At 39.7% G+C, this 14,793-nt stretch overlaps 1 long non-coding RNA gene across 2 annotated transcripts; it reads right to left on the bottom strand.

Moving 5' to 3' along the window:
* Positions 2,257–9,336, bottom strand: LOC108638309. Of its 2 annotated transcripts, none has more exons than XR_001919764.1 (2): positions 4,826–9,336; positions 2,257–4,491 (listed from the first exon to the last, which is right to left on the bottom strand). It is a non-coding gene; the product is annotated as an uncharacterized LOC108638309 (long non-coding RNA). The 2 variants fall into 2 exon arrangements; XR_001919765.1 differs by having other exon boundaries at positions 2,257–4,488.

The raw sequence follows: 14,793 nt of genomic DNA, 5'->3' as shown, positions 1-14,793 counted from the left end.
TTAGAACTGGACACAGAAAAATGGACTGGTTTCAAATTGGGAAAGAACGACAAGACCGTATATTGTCACCCTGCTTGTTTAACTTATATGCAGAGTACATCATGAGAAATGCTGGGCTGGATGAAGCACAAGCTGAAATCAAGATTGCTGGGAGAAATAGCAATAATCTCAGATATGGAGATGACACCACCCTTATGGTAGAAAGCAAAGAACTAAAAAGCCTCTTGATGAAAGTGAAAGAGGAGTGAAAAAGTTGGCTTAAAACTCAACATTTAGAAAACAAAGATCATGGCATCTGGTCCCATCACTTCATGGCAAATAGATGGGGAAACAATGGAAACAGTGGCAGACTTTATTTTTGGGGGCTCCAAAATCACTGAAGATGGTGACTGCAGCCATGAAGTTAAGAGACACTTACTCCTTGGCAGGAAAGTTATGATCAGCCTAGACAGCACATTAAAAAGCAGAGACATTACTTTGCTAACAAAGGTCCATCTAGTCAAGGCTATGGTTTTTCCAGTAGTCATGTATGGATGTGAGAGTTGGACCACAAAGAAAGCTGAGCACCCAAGAATTGATCCTTTTGAACTGTGGTGTTGGAGAAGACTCTTGAGAGTCCTGTGGACTGCAAGGAGATGCAACCAGTCCATCCTAAAGGAAATCAGTCCTAATTAGTCACTGGAAGGACTGATGTTGAAGCTGAAACTCCAATACTTTGGCCACCTGATGCAAAGAACTGACTCATTTGAAAAGATACTGATGCTGGGAAAGACTGAAGGTGAGAGAAGGGGACGACAGAGGATGAGATGGTTGGATGGCATCATCCACTCAATGAACAGGTTTGGGTAAACTCTGGGAGTTGGTGACGGACAGGGAGGCCTGGCATGCCATGCATGGCGTGCGTCCATGGGGTTGCAGACAGGACACAACTGAGCAACTGAACTGAACTGAGACAGCATATTAAAAAGCAGAGACATTACTTTGCTGACAAAGGTCCATCTAGTCAAAACTATGGCCTTTCCAGTAGTCATGTATGGACGTGAGAGCTGAATGATAAAGAAAGCTGAGCACTGAAGAATTGATGATTTGGAGAAGACTACTGAGAGAGTCCCTGGGACTGCAAGATCAAACCAGTCAATCCTAAACGCAATCAGTCCTAAAGATTCATTGGAAGGACTGATGCTGAAGCTGACGCTCCAATACTTTGGTCACCTGATGCAAAGATCTGACTCCTTGAAAAAGACCCTGATGCTGGGAAAGATGCTGGCAGAAGGGGACGACAGAGGATGAGATGGTTGGATGGCCTCAATGACTCAATGGACATGAGTTTGAGCAAGCTTTGGGAGTTGGTGATGGACAGGGAAGCCTGGCGTGCTGCAGTCCATGGGGTCACAAAGAAGTGGACATGACTGAGCAACTTAACTGAACTGGACAGATCAGGTATGAGGGAGGCTGAGCTGGTCAGGTCTCCCCGCTGGATTCCTTACCTTTCTATTTAACAAGAACTGATTGAACAAAGAGTTCACCTCCAAATGGCAGTCTAATCATCTCCATTCACCTAGGTTTGTTACAACCATTTAATAACTCTAGCCAACCATGAGTCAAGTATTCAAGGTGTTTCAGGCTACATTTCGCTGGCTCCAGGAGGCCAAACAATGAACTCAGGGCATACCTGGGTTGGGAGTGACTTTGAAGGCCCTACAGGCCATAGTACTTTGCAGCACCCTGAAAAGTCCTGGTATTCAGCGCACGCTTGCCTCCTCCACCCACCCATTCCACCACCAAATCTGGAAATCTGTGACTACAGGATGGGGATGGTAGCTGGGAAATGCGGTTTTTACAAAGTTTTCTAGGCAATTCTGATACACATGCCTGACTTTGCCAATGGATAATCAGAGATCAGGTGTCTAAGTTTTATTATTGCACATTAAGCTTTTACACATAATTCAATGGTGGCTATGCTGTGATTACAGAAATGAGACATGATAAATGCACGTTTTCTTTCACATATGTGAAATGTTATTTAATACCTCAATTTGATCTATGCATGGTTTGATAAATACAGGTTCTCAACCAAAACATATCTCTAACTGTGCAAAGTCAATAGCTACTGTAATTTTTAATTTTGAAAATCTCGAACTTTACTGGCAACTCTTTTAACCCTGCACCATTCAAAGGAAAACACAAACTGAAGACAGCTACGTTTATTAAACATTTTTTCATCAGTATGAATATGACGATGCACTGAACACTGCGGCAAACAGCCTCCTGGGATGGGCAATCATTTATTTTCACCTAAAATACACAGTAAAGTTTGAAAGTATGTTCTTCTGCCAGTTTAACCTTGGTTTTTATGATTAAAACATTTGAAGTAAATAAACCAAACTATACCTTTTGAATTTCAGCTGTATACAATGCACCACTACTAATAGGAAATAAGCCTTTCTGAAGTGGAGACTGTGGTGAATTTTTACAAAAAAAAAAAAGTTTTCTCTTTTTATTTATTGTAGAAACAATATTACCACATAAAGAGAAAATTGAATTTACCCATCATCACACCACCCTAACTTGCCATTTATGTATTTTTAATTGTTATCCACAAACATAACTTTTACAGTTGTAACGTGTATTTATACAGATTTGAGAAAATCACTTAAGTCTTAATATACAGGATTTTATGTATATTCCTCTTAAAGAAAATGATACAGTGAAAAACCCATAATATGCAGTTATGCCCATTAATCCTATCATACCCAAGAGCTTCAACCTTCCAGACCAAATTATAATTGCTTCTCCTCCTGCACTTGAGCACATGAGCTAAGACAAGGGTCACACTGGTCTGAGTTCACCATCTGTAAAATAGCACAGGTAAAATATTGCTATGAATTTCTAGTTTTCATCTAGGTTGTTCAGCACATTTTCTTTGTGCAGTCTTTATAAAACCTTAAAATTACATCTGAAACATCCCCATACTAATCGTATCAATAATCTTAGATAATTCTTAACTATTATTCCACTTTTAATAAATCTGAGCACACAGGTACAGTGGACTCTGTGACGGCAGAAATACCAGCCTGGGTTTATTCAGACATCGTCTATGTGATCTTGAGCCAATCATTTTGTCCTCTTGCTTTATTTTACTGTAAAACGAATATTTGCACTCTATCTCTTTGGGGCTCTTACGGCAAAAACCAAAATATAAGTAAAACATTTTGAAAACCTCAGATGAAAGATACTAAATTTTTTAAAGATTTCATTTTTATTACTATTCACTGACAAATATAATTTATTAACCTGTATACCAAAACTTGTCTGTAGCATTCTCATTAAATGGGCAGCAGAGTGTGCTGGTTTCACTTGGTGACACGCTGACACCTAGTGGAGATTTACGGTGTGCTACAGAGTACCACACACCCCACAGTAACCACAGTTCTCGTGAGGACAGAGAGAAGCAAAAGCACCTTTGGGTCTTTATGCAACGCATCAAGACAATATACAAACAAAAACAGGCATACTTCCTGCGCATTTTTCACTTGATCAATTAAAAATATTGGCGGATTCTCAAAAACATTTAATCAAAAGTAGTGGGAGGATGCAGATGGGGGTGGAAAAAGTCATTTGTTGCAGTTGAGGAAGGTCTTCCAGGATCTCCCACTAACCCAGAGTTTAAAGTGGCGATCTAATTATGTGCTCACCTGCTCTTTTTTTTTTTTTTTTTTCCCTGCAATGAAGGCAAGCAAGACTGGAGGGTGGGGTGGAGAAGAGGAGGAAAGCGACAGGAGGGGAGGGGAAGGAAGGAAAACATGTGGGAAGAAGTTTTCTAGGTTTTTCATTACATCTGTGAATTATATTTTGTACCTCTGTGTGCCAGAATTTTATTAAATCCAGAGGGAAAATGTCTTTCAGCAATGTATGTGTAAGATTTCTGGCTTATCACTGAACATTTATCTAAATATAATACACTGCATTTACTTTGGAATAAAAATATAGAATAAAATGTTTCTACTATTACACCTAGCTTTCATAAACATCTAGCACCATCATTAAAGCACGGCTGTTTCCTTGTCATCCCTTCCAAAGACTACAAGAAGTGTATGCCGAGTGGCCTTGAGAGGAAGTAAATTTGACCCTCACATTTTTAACACATGACTAAATTAAGATAAACAAATACTGATTGGAAGACTGTCACAATCACATCAGATCAGCTTCAGTACAAATGTAAATGTTGTCTCCTCACCCCCGACCCTCCTTAGTGAAAGTGCGAAGATCTGAGTCAAGTTGTTCCCACTGGATCTAAACCCGCCTGCTTCCTCGTTTTCTATTGAGCTTCAACCAGTGGGTGACGGTTCTTGACACCACTGCTTAACAGCTTTAGTCCAATGAACAGGAAAGGCTGAAGAGGATGCATTCTGGAAGCTGGAATAAAGAATTTGTTTTACACTGCTGTGTGCTTAGCCTCTGGTTCTGGCAGACCCTTCCACCACACCTCTTCTGGAAAAAAAAAAAAGTAAAAACATCTTACTGTTGGTCTGGAGGAAAAATGTAATTAAAAGAAACCTCAAGGATTAGGACATGTGTGATTTTCCTCTACAGAAGAATGTGAATGAGTTTGTTCCCACCACACCCAGAATGATTCTCAATTCTTTTAACTCCTCTCTTTGTGTCTGAGAATCAGAAGAATCATCTAGAAATGATCAGACCAGACCACTTCTCAAGTGTAAAATCTAGATAATTACGGCAGCTACATTACTTAAATTATAATTGAACACTTATATAAATATGTATCATCAGTCTGTTAAATTAATAAAAAAAGAAATGTACTCACTTATGTCCTTCTTGGCAATTAATAGTAAACTTCAATCTTCAGAGCCCAGAGACAAAAACAAACAAAAAAACAACAAAGAAAGATGCGACATAACCTATTAGCACGAGCAAAAACAATGTTCTAATAGTGAAGCTTCACGCTGTACTCAAACATGTGATTATCCATACAATTTGCAACTGTCTTGTTTTACTGCTTAAAAGAAGTCTTTCCAGATACTTTATACCACCCAGTGTTTCGCTACTAAACACATTTTCCCCATCACTACATTTCTGCAGTGTTGCTCAGTTTTTCGTTCTTTTAGATAATTGAGAAAATTCAGGCCCAGCGAAGTTAAAAAAAAAAAGAAAAGAAAGTTCTACTTATAGAATAAGACAGTACACAGAAAATGTGAGAGTTCAGTTACTCCATCACAGGCTGGTAGTTATTTTGGCCCCCGAGTTCAAAAACTGGAGATCCAGGAGAATTGAAGTCATTACTATTGGAATGTATTACTCACAAAGAAACTATCATAATATATCAATGACCTTTAATTACTCTAAATGATAATACAATGAAAATTTAAAAGTTGTGATCTATTCTTTCAAAAGTGTCAAAATGTGTCAGGTGGAAACTCTTGGTAATTAGTTTATATTTTATTCAATGATAAAATGTTTTATTTGAGGATAACATTTTACTAGAAATGATGATTTTAAAGATTTCTGGTCTAGAGGGGACCTGACCTCAGAGCTAAGGTTACTGTCCCTGTGTTAAATAAGCAGATGGCAGTGATTCTTAGAGACGCAACGAGCCACTTGGCTGTGCACATGTCCTCCTAAAGCACTCTTCTTGTTCCACTGTCCCATGTATGCCACTGCCCAGCAGACAGGAACTAAGGCTTCCAGGTGTGTTCAAAGCTGCAGATGGTGAAGAAGTGACTCTTACAGAGATCAGTCCATGAATGTGTTATATGAAATGAATCTAGAAAAGCGGTCAGAGTACCCTTCACAATGCATTTATTGTCAGAAAAGAATTTACATTATAGAATCAATAAAAATACAGAATGCCCCTTTATGTGTGATCTTGGCTTCCCTGGAAATGTAGAAAAAATAGAGACAAGTCTGACTTACAGAATCCAAGGAAACTTTTTATTGATCTCTTTATCCTTTCAGCATTAAGAGAGCAGGCAAAACAGTATTTTTAACTTCAGCTCAAACGAGTTAACCTTTTCCCAAAGCTTAAATGAGGTGGATATTTTCTCCACATCATAGCACCCTCTGCTAAATTAACCATCAACATCCTCCACCCATCAAAACCCCAAACCCAGGGCCGACTGCAGAGTGACAGTGCTACTGCTGTTGCCCTGTAGACGGCCCACGGGCTGTTCCTGTGTTCTGGGCTACTAGGGCTGCTGTCTTCCCAACACCCAATCGCCCCTAATGACCACAGAATTATGTAAGTCCTACTTTGAAAACACATGGAGAAAAGACATCTCCAGCTAATTACTAAGAAAGCTCTAACAAGCTACAAATCAAAAAGAATACAAAATGATTTCTAATTTAAGTAACAAAACACAGGGCTTTAAAGATGCTTTTCTTTGCATTCCTCTAGCCAGGCCTTAAAGAAGGAAACGCTGTCTCAGCAAGGTACCTGAGGAGAGGTGTTACCTGAGGGATCACATGAAACTGAGGAGAGATGACCAACATGAGACCTAAAAACCTCTGCTTCTTCAGACTCACTTCAATCACATTCAAAAATCCTCCCCTTGGATGTTAACTAACCTGAGCCTACCTAACAGTTAACTTTAAACCTGGAAAGTTTTGTGCCCATGTTTAAATGTGGCCGAATACTTGCTAATCTTACTAGGAACATCCCTATAATGAAAATAAAAACAAGTGGTGCCATATGCCAAACTGATATAGTGCTTACCCACTGATTATGTATTTGCCTATGCTTGGAATGTCATTTTATGAAGGCACTCACATATAGTTAATATGTAAGCTAAAACACTTCCAAATATTCAAATCCAGCAAAAAAAAAAAGAAAAAAGTACAAAGTTGCCCACTCATCACTGAATTATTCTGGATTGAACAGAAGGCTCAATTTCAGTACTGCCAAATGCTCTTAGCCTCACAAGCAATGAACCATCTGTCTTAAAGCACCAAGTATATCAATTCGGATTTAAAATACTGGTGTGCCTAGCAAAGTATCTGAAGCTATCCATTTTCTGATGCTTGAGACTTACCACAGCCAGCAACAAGGTTATATGCATCAATACTTTGAACTGCTTGTAGTGAAAGAAATTATAAAAATGTCAGAGCATCAGAGAGTTATAGTCCCCTGAGCAGAAAGTCTTCAAGAAGAGTCAGAAGATTAAGGAAGTTTTCTCAATGAGTCACTATTGCTATTTCTCTGACAAAATATTTTTAAGTTATAGAACGGCTGCCATTGGCAAGAATGATTCTGGTATTTCACTAAAAACAAGCGCATCTGAACCCACTACTGAAATAAATGCTGCTTCATCATGGGAGCATACTGACGTCATGACAGAAAGCTGGGCTTCAGAGGAGTTTGGACTTGATTCTGAAAACAGTGGGCAGCCACTCAAGTCTAAGAGCAAGGGATGTGCTTACTCTAAGGAGATTAATGTGAGAGCAGCATGAAGAATGAGTAGGAGTCCTTTGGATGGATGAGAGGACAACTTAAAAGGCTCCTGAAGATAAGGGCCTGAATTAGACCTAGGACTGGAAAGGAGAAAACAGAACCCAAAAATGACATCTGTCAGAAACAAGGAAAAAAGACAGCAAAGATCAGCCTGTAAAAGTGTAAGGGATTCTAAAGAATATTATTATGATTAATTCAGGTTAAAGAGTCACACCCTACTTAAGTTCAGGTAATTAGTAGAGCTGGATTTATAAATGTGCAATCATCACACAGCAAGAGTACTGTTTAGCAAGACTCAATAAAGAGAAAAATTGACAAAGTATCTCTTACTTCCTGACTCTCTAGGCAAAATCCAGTGGTGAGCCAATTAGGTCTGTCACTGACCAGGTTTTCAGAAAAAATAAGCTAAATATGCTCCATTTCTTCTGTATGACTCTTGGGAAGCAGGAAGTCAGGACAGGAGCAGGGAAAGGCAAACAGAGAGGGCATGAGCCCTGGTCCTTAGCTCACTGCCCCATGGGTTCTCTGGAAATGAAATCTGCCCTTCAAACTTCCCACTGCCAAGAGTAACGTAAACAGACAGAAGGCCTGGAACTGGGAGTGTCCTTCCATGGAACCACGGCGAGAAGTGAGAGTAATAGGAGTTGGCATCTCTATGTCCTTCTCCCAACACTATGTCTACAAAGTAGACTTGCTCTATTTCCTAGAATCATCTGAATGGGCAAGAAAGGATTTTTGACAAGCCATCTTCCTGAAAGCTCTCCATGCTTACCTAGGACATTTCTTTTCCTGACTAGGCTTTGATGAGCTCTTTAGGCAATGTATTTTCTTCCACTTCCAGCATTTAAGCAGCATTAGTTATAAATACTTAAATCTGTTGACCTGAATTTCTAAATGTAGTTAAATTTGGTGTCAAGGTAAGATTCTTCAATGACAAGGAAAATCACCTGAAGGAAAGAAAATATTTAGATGCTGAAGATTCAACTCAGCTAAAAAGAAGGGCCATTCCGGATGCTAAGGAAATTTTGATTACTTCTTCACTGTTAACATGTAACTATAAAATCACAGGCTCATCTAGACAGACAAGTCACTTAACCATTCATTTATTCTCTCAAAAATACATGACCCCTCTCCTGGGCATGGAGGACTCATACAGACACATGCGCTTTGGTCACCCCATCCTCTTTCAGCCAACAGCCACTTCCTACTTAATAGAGGCGCAGAACTCACAGGGAGCTTCCCACTATCACATCTACCTCCAGCCTGGCCCTCTCCTCTTGCCTTCTGCTTGTTCTCCTAACTATGGGTGGTATGAGATGTTAGGTTCCCAGCAAAGAACAGCCACTTCACGCCTATGCTAGATCCCATCTCCTTCTGCCTAAGTAGGAGCGCTCGAGTTTGGTGAAGGCCAATACTGCTTTAAGTGGGGATACCCGCCTCAAGAGCTCCCAGTCTTGTCAGGAAGAGAGAGAGATCCAAGGGGAGTGCAGAGAGCTTTGGAAACACCCTGAAAACAGTGCAGTCTTCTCTAGGACACTGCTTCTCTGCCCTACTCACCCATTTCTCCCTGTTCATCTTCCTTATCAACATACAGTGGAATTCCCCCATCTTAAAAAAGGGAACTACCCTCCATTTCTCTATTGCAAAACTGCCAGAAGTCTACGGTTCGTTACCTTCGGCACCTACTCCAACAGAGCTTTTGATCTTGCCCCTTTTATAAGCCACTGATGACCACTGCTCATCAGGTGGGAAATAAGTCACATCTGCATCTTAGTTCAGAGAAGGCAATGGCAGCCCACTCCAGTACTCTTGCCTGGAAAATCCCATGGACGAAGGAGCCTGGTAGGCTGCAGTCCATGGGGTCGCTAGAGTCAGACACGACTGAGCAACTTCACTTTCACTTTTCCCTTTCATGCATTGGAGAAGGCAATGGCAACCCACTCCAGTGTTCTTGCCTGGAGAATCCCAGGGATGGGGGAGCCAGGTGGGCTGCCATCTATGGGGTCGCACAGAGTCGGACACAACTGAAGTGACTTAGCAGCAGCAGCAGCAGCATCTTAGCTGGATCCTCAGTCCCATTTGAAGCTGCAGATCATTCCCATCTCCAGGAAACTCTTCACTTTCTTTTCGGCTCCCCATGCTCTCCTGGGGATTTCCTTCCACTTGCTGGGTTCTTCTGCTGATTCTGTGTGTCCTTGGCTTCTGAAACTGGAGTGCCCAGACTGCTTTCTTTTCTGGCAGCACTCATTTCCTTGATGATCTCATTCAGTCCCATAGCTATAAACATCGCCTATCCACTCATGAACCCCAAATGTATGTGAATGACCAGAACTCACTCCCAAATCTCAGATCTGGATATCCGCTACTCTGAAGTCTCCCTGTGGACGTTTCATAGGCACTTCAGACTTAACCTGTTAACGTGAAGCTCTTCATCTTTCTCCATTCCTGCTCCACCTCCAGACTCATCTTAATTAACTACAATTCCAGCCTTCTGGTTTTCTCAGGGGCTAAACTTTGACTTTTCACACCACAGCTAAGTCTATCAGCAAAACTCATCAGCTACCTTCAACCAGAATCTGATCATTTCCTACTACCTGCACTAATGCTACCCAGGTTGATGTCATCAGCATCTCTAAGCCAGCTCTAAGCCACCAAATCTTTTCCCTAACAGTAATCAGAAATTCTAAAACATGTCGTGATCTCATCACTGTTTGACTACAACACTCCAGTGGCTTTCATCTTATTTAGAATACACAAACTCCTTACACGGCACTATTAACACACTAAACGGCCCCGTGTGACTTGTCAGCAGTCAGTCTTGACTCTGCCTCTTATCTTCTAGTTGCTCACTCTACCCCAGCCTCTCCAGGGTCTTGCTGTTTTCTGCAAGCACTGAGCATGCTCCTGGCTCCTGGCTCTTTTCATTTGCTATTTCCTTTGCCTGGAATTCCCACACTCCTCCCCCCTTATCCTTTATCATCTTCAGCTCTTGGCTGACATTTTTGGTTAAGCCTTCTCTGATAACCCTTTTACAACTGGCCTACACCCTCCCCTTTCTCCCTCACGGCACATTGCCTGCTTTAGTTTTTGACATAGCACTTACCATCATATACACATTATATAATAACAGGGCTTCACAGGTGACATTAGTGGTAAAGAACCTGCTTGCTAATGCAGGAGACATGAGATGTGGATTCGATCCCTGGGTTGGGAAGATCCCCTGGAGAAGCAAATAGCAACCCACTAGAGTATTCTTGCCTGGAGAATTCCATGGACAGAGGAGCCCGGCTGGCTACAGTCCACAGGGTCACTAAGAGTTGGACACGACTAAAGTGACTTAGCACATATTATATATGTTCAACACTCCCCCGCAAAAAAATACCTGTCTGTCACCTTGAACTGGAAAGTGAACGACCTAGGATGGGGATTTTCATGTGCTTTTTGCAATGCTAATCCTGAGCACTTAAACCAATGTTGGCCAGAATACACAACTACTAACTTACTGAGTGAAATGAACTCGATCCCTGATTTCTAGGGGCTCATGATCAAGTAAAAGGTAACATACAAATAAAATGGGTGTCATTAAAAAAAATTACAAAAGAAAAAAGCTGTCCCACATGACTCAAAATGACCTTTACCATTTGGGGGTTGTGTAGCCAGGGCAAGAGTTTAGCAGTGGACTCACACGCTCCTAAAAAATAATGTCAGAGTCAGGCAAGGGGTGCCACTAATACCCTGCAACCGCCCCCGCCCCCGCCCTCACAGCTCCTCTTCATCACTACATAGCATGAGATGCTCATACACTGACTTGCTATAAGCATGCCTGTCTCAGTCTTAGAGAATCTCTGACATTCCTCACACACTTGCCCCTTGAGTATCAGGACTTCCCTTGGTGATCAACAGTGCTCAGTAACCTGTTTCTCCCTGGGTTCATTCTCCACTCTGGGTGTGAGATGGGCCTGGAGCAGTAAGCAGACAACATACCTGAATTTGCTCAGCCGACTTACGAAATACTCACATGTTACAACGAGAAACTGGAATTACACTTCTGGAATCAAGGGATCTTTTACCCAATCCACACACAGAGCAATAAGCATAGGGCAACAAGGAAAAAATTAGGGCAATAAAGAAAAAAAGTGACTCATTTGATTCTTTATCCTATTCTATTCTTTTCTCACAGAAGACAGAAATGGGAAAGAAAAACAAAATGAAAAGATTTGGATAATATTCCAATGACTAACTTTCAACACTCTAGGACTGCCCCTCTCCATACTACTATATGGGTACACTTGTTCCTTTTCCCTAAATTATTTCTCTTAAAAGGAATTTTTTCAAAAGTTACCACTTTTCATTTTTCTTACTAGATTTCTGTAACAGAATTACTGTAAGCAGATACATATATTTCACTGTGTCCTTTTTCTTCTTACCAGTAAAAAGGAGCGCGAGAAATATACCAAATAAGATAGTAATGATAATGGGAAATGAACATTCTGTAGGGCAGAGAGCATTTTGGTATAATTAAGGACTTTTAAAATTGTAAGATTAATTCATTCTCCATTTTAAACAAGTAGATACTAAGTAAGTTATGAAAATAACCCATTGCTACTTCTCACACTTCAAGTTAACAGAATATCCAGTACCTACCAAGTATAAAGCAGTGAATCAGCATGACAGGGGATTAAGGACGACAGGACTGACATGCTTCACATGGTCCCTGAACAACCTTACAGAGATTACACCCATGATATCACATGCATTCGTTCCGTAAACATCTATCATGGTACAACAGATACAGAGACAAGGACTACAGATACTATCCTCCAAAAGCTCACTATCCAGAAACATACAAGGTGTTAAACCGAATATAATACCAAAACGCATGCTAGAGATATTGGGTATTCACAGTAGTTTGAAAGACAGGGAGTAATTATTTTCAAAGCATCAAATAGTATTAAGAATGTTTAACATCATATAGATTAGATAAAACCAAATTATTATACTAATATTTTCACAGCTAAATCAGCTGAGACATTTGTTTTAATTTCTTGTACAGTAGAAAATGAATCCATGTTAACAAAGATATGTTCTCCTCTGCTAAGAAGAGGGAAAAAAATCTATTTGGACAGAAAAAGGATAAACTATTTAAGGATGCATTCATCTCTGCATGTATTACAGTGCCTGAAAAGACCTTCAATAAGCAAACAATTTATAGAATAAACTTGCAATGGAGGCCAGCTGAGGTGGTATACAGCATAACCACCACCACCACCCACCCCCACCCCACCCCATCGAAAGGGAAAGAAAGAAAACGAGAAACACACTGACGGACTAAAGCTACACAACAGTAAAATGGAAAGGTTTCATCAGAAGAGCTGAACTCGAGAAAAACTTTAGGGAACTAGATTTGGGGGAAAATTTGCTTTTTATGTTCTGTGTTATAAGGCCTGAATAATTAACTGGCTTTAGCCTCATTGAACTTCAGCAAGATAACCTATAGATGTAAACTAAATGTATATTTCTCTACATGTACTCATCAGTAATATCTAGGTTCATTCTGTCTGACGAGGTTTTAACATCACTTAATCACTGTTGGCAACAGAGTTTATAAACCAGTCCCCCAAATTCCTTTCATAACCACTTTGAAAGGACTATCATTCCACTGTGTAGAAATATCCCATTACACACTGGAGCAGTACATTTAAATCACAGAATAACTTTACCCCCCAAAAGTTAACAAAATAGTTACCAAAAACTGATGTTTCAAATAACACCTGCCTATTAAAATAATGAATTATTTTCTATTATTTGGGCATTACTTGAAAAACTTGGTAATTTAGACAGGAAGCAACGGGTTCATTCATATATTCTATTTATCTACAGAAATACTGAAACACAAGAGGATAATTATTGTAGAATCATGATCTCAGCCTCTTCAAATAACCTGCAATAGTTTTATGAAAATAATGCTTAAAATCACGCCATAATTCTATTCAAAGACCACAACATAAATGTCAACTGAAATTGTGTACGGCATTAACTTGACTATGATGCCAGTTAATAGGTGAAGCCACACACAGGATTGAAACTGGCTTGAATTTTATAATCATTCTTGTATTGTTATAAGAATACACTGGGGGAAATAGTGGACTGACCCCAAGTACACACCACCTCATGGTTCTTGTTAGAAAGAGTAAGGTATACACAGGTCAAGTCAAACCTCTAAATTTTATCCCCACGATACCTGAGAATATCCTGATTAAATTTAAACAAAAAAAAGACAATGTCTAGATAACTAATACATCTTATTATTTTGAAAAAGCTCATCATTAAATGATAAATTTATCAATATAAATTTTTTCATGTGGCTATGTGATGGCATAGTTAAATGAATTTAAAATATCATCACTTATCTCATTTTCCAAATTAAAAAACGGAAACCAGTGATATTAAAAGTATTCTTATGACAAATATCTAAGAAGATAAATAAACATACCTCATATTCACTGGAATCAATTAATAAAGTGCTATTTTGTAAGGTTCCATTTGAGACTAAAATAGAAGATTAAAATAAGGATTGACTAAAATGCAAAACTGTACTAATACATTACCTTTCAGAAGTTTTCAATTAATCTACGTATACCTGCTTTTACATATACACATATATTTCAGTATTAACTGTAACGCTATGAACAAAAGCACTTAAGCCTACTGGTGAAGAATGGGGATTGTACCAACATTCACATCATGCTGGCTGTTTAATCTGCAGCAAGTATTAAACCTGTTCATCTATCAGTTTTATTCTGTCAACTGAGGATCATCAAAGCACCTCTCTCTTAAAGCTTTCTGGGGTGATACTGAACGAGATAAGGCACCTCAGTGACTACACGGAGCCTGGCGTGTGCTGCACGGGTAGGCCCTCTGAGGGCACACAATGAAGATGAGAACACTCCAGGCTCAACAGGCATACGGTGCCATGGCTATTCTTGAATACTATTACACTGGACCTGTAACTTGTAAAACTTGCTCTTAATGAATGAGAAAAAAACCTAGGTTTTAAAATATCACATTCACCTCCAGAGCAAAGTTTTATGAGGAAAAAAAAAAAAAATCCCCTATTTGTAGTATACATGGATGGACACCTATGTAGCTGGGAAGTGGATCAGAAGTAGAAAAGATTTTTACAAATTCAGAATTTTAAGGAACCCAAGTGATGACTTATTTTTCAGTCCACTTGAAACTGTGGCCTGTTCCCTGCAAAAGAAAGCAGAACATGCATAACAAAATTTTATAAGATTAGAATGACTGAGTTTAAAGACTAAGAGAGAACA

The sequence above is a fragment of the Capra hircus genome, chromosome 2, assembly GCF_001704415.2.
Source record: "Capra hircus breed San Clemente chromosome 2, ASM170441v1, whole genome shotgun sequence".
Classification (NCBI taxonomy): Eukaryota; Metazoa; Chordata; class Mammalia; order Artiodactyla; family Bovidae; genus Capra; species Capra hircus.
This window is presented reverse-complemented; position numbering and strand designations above follow the sequence as displayed.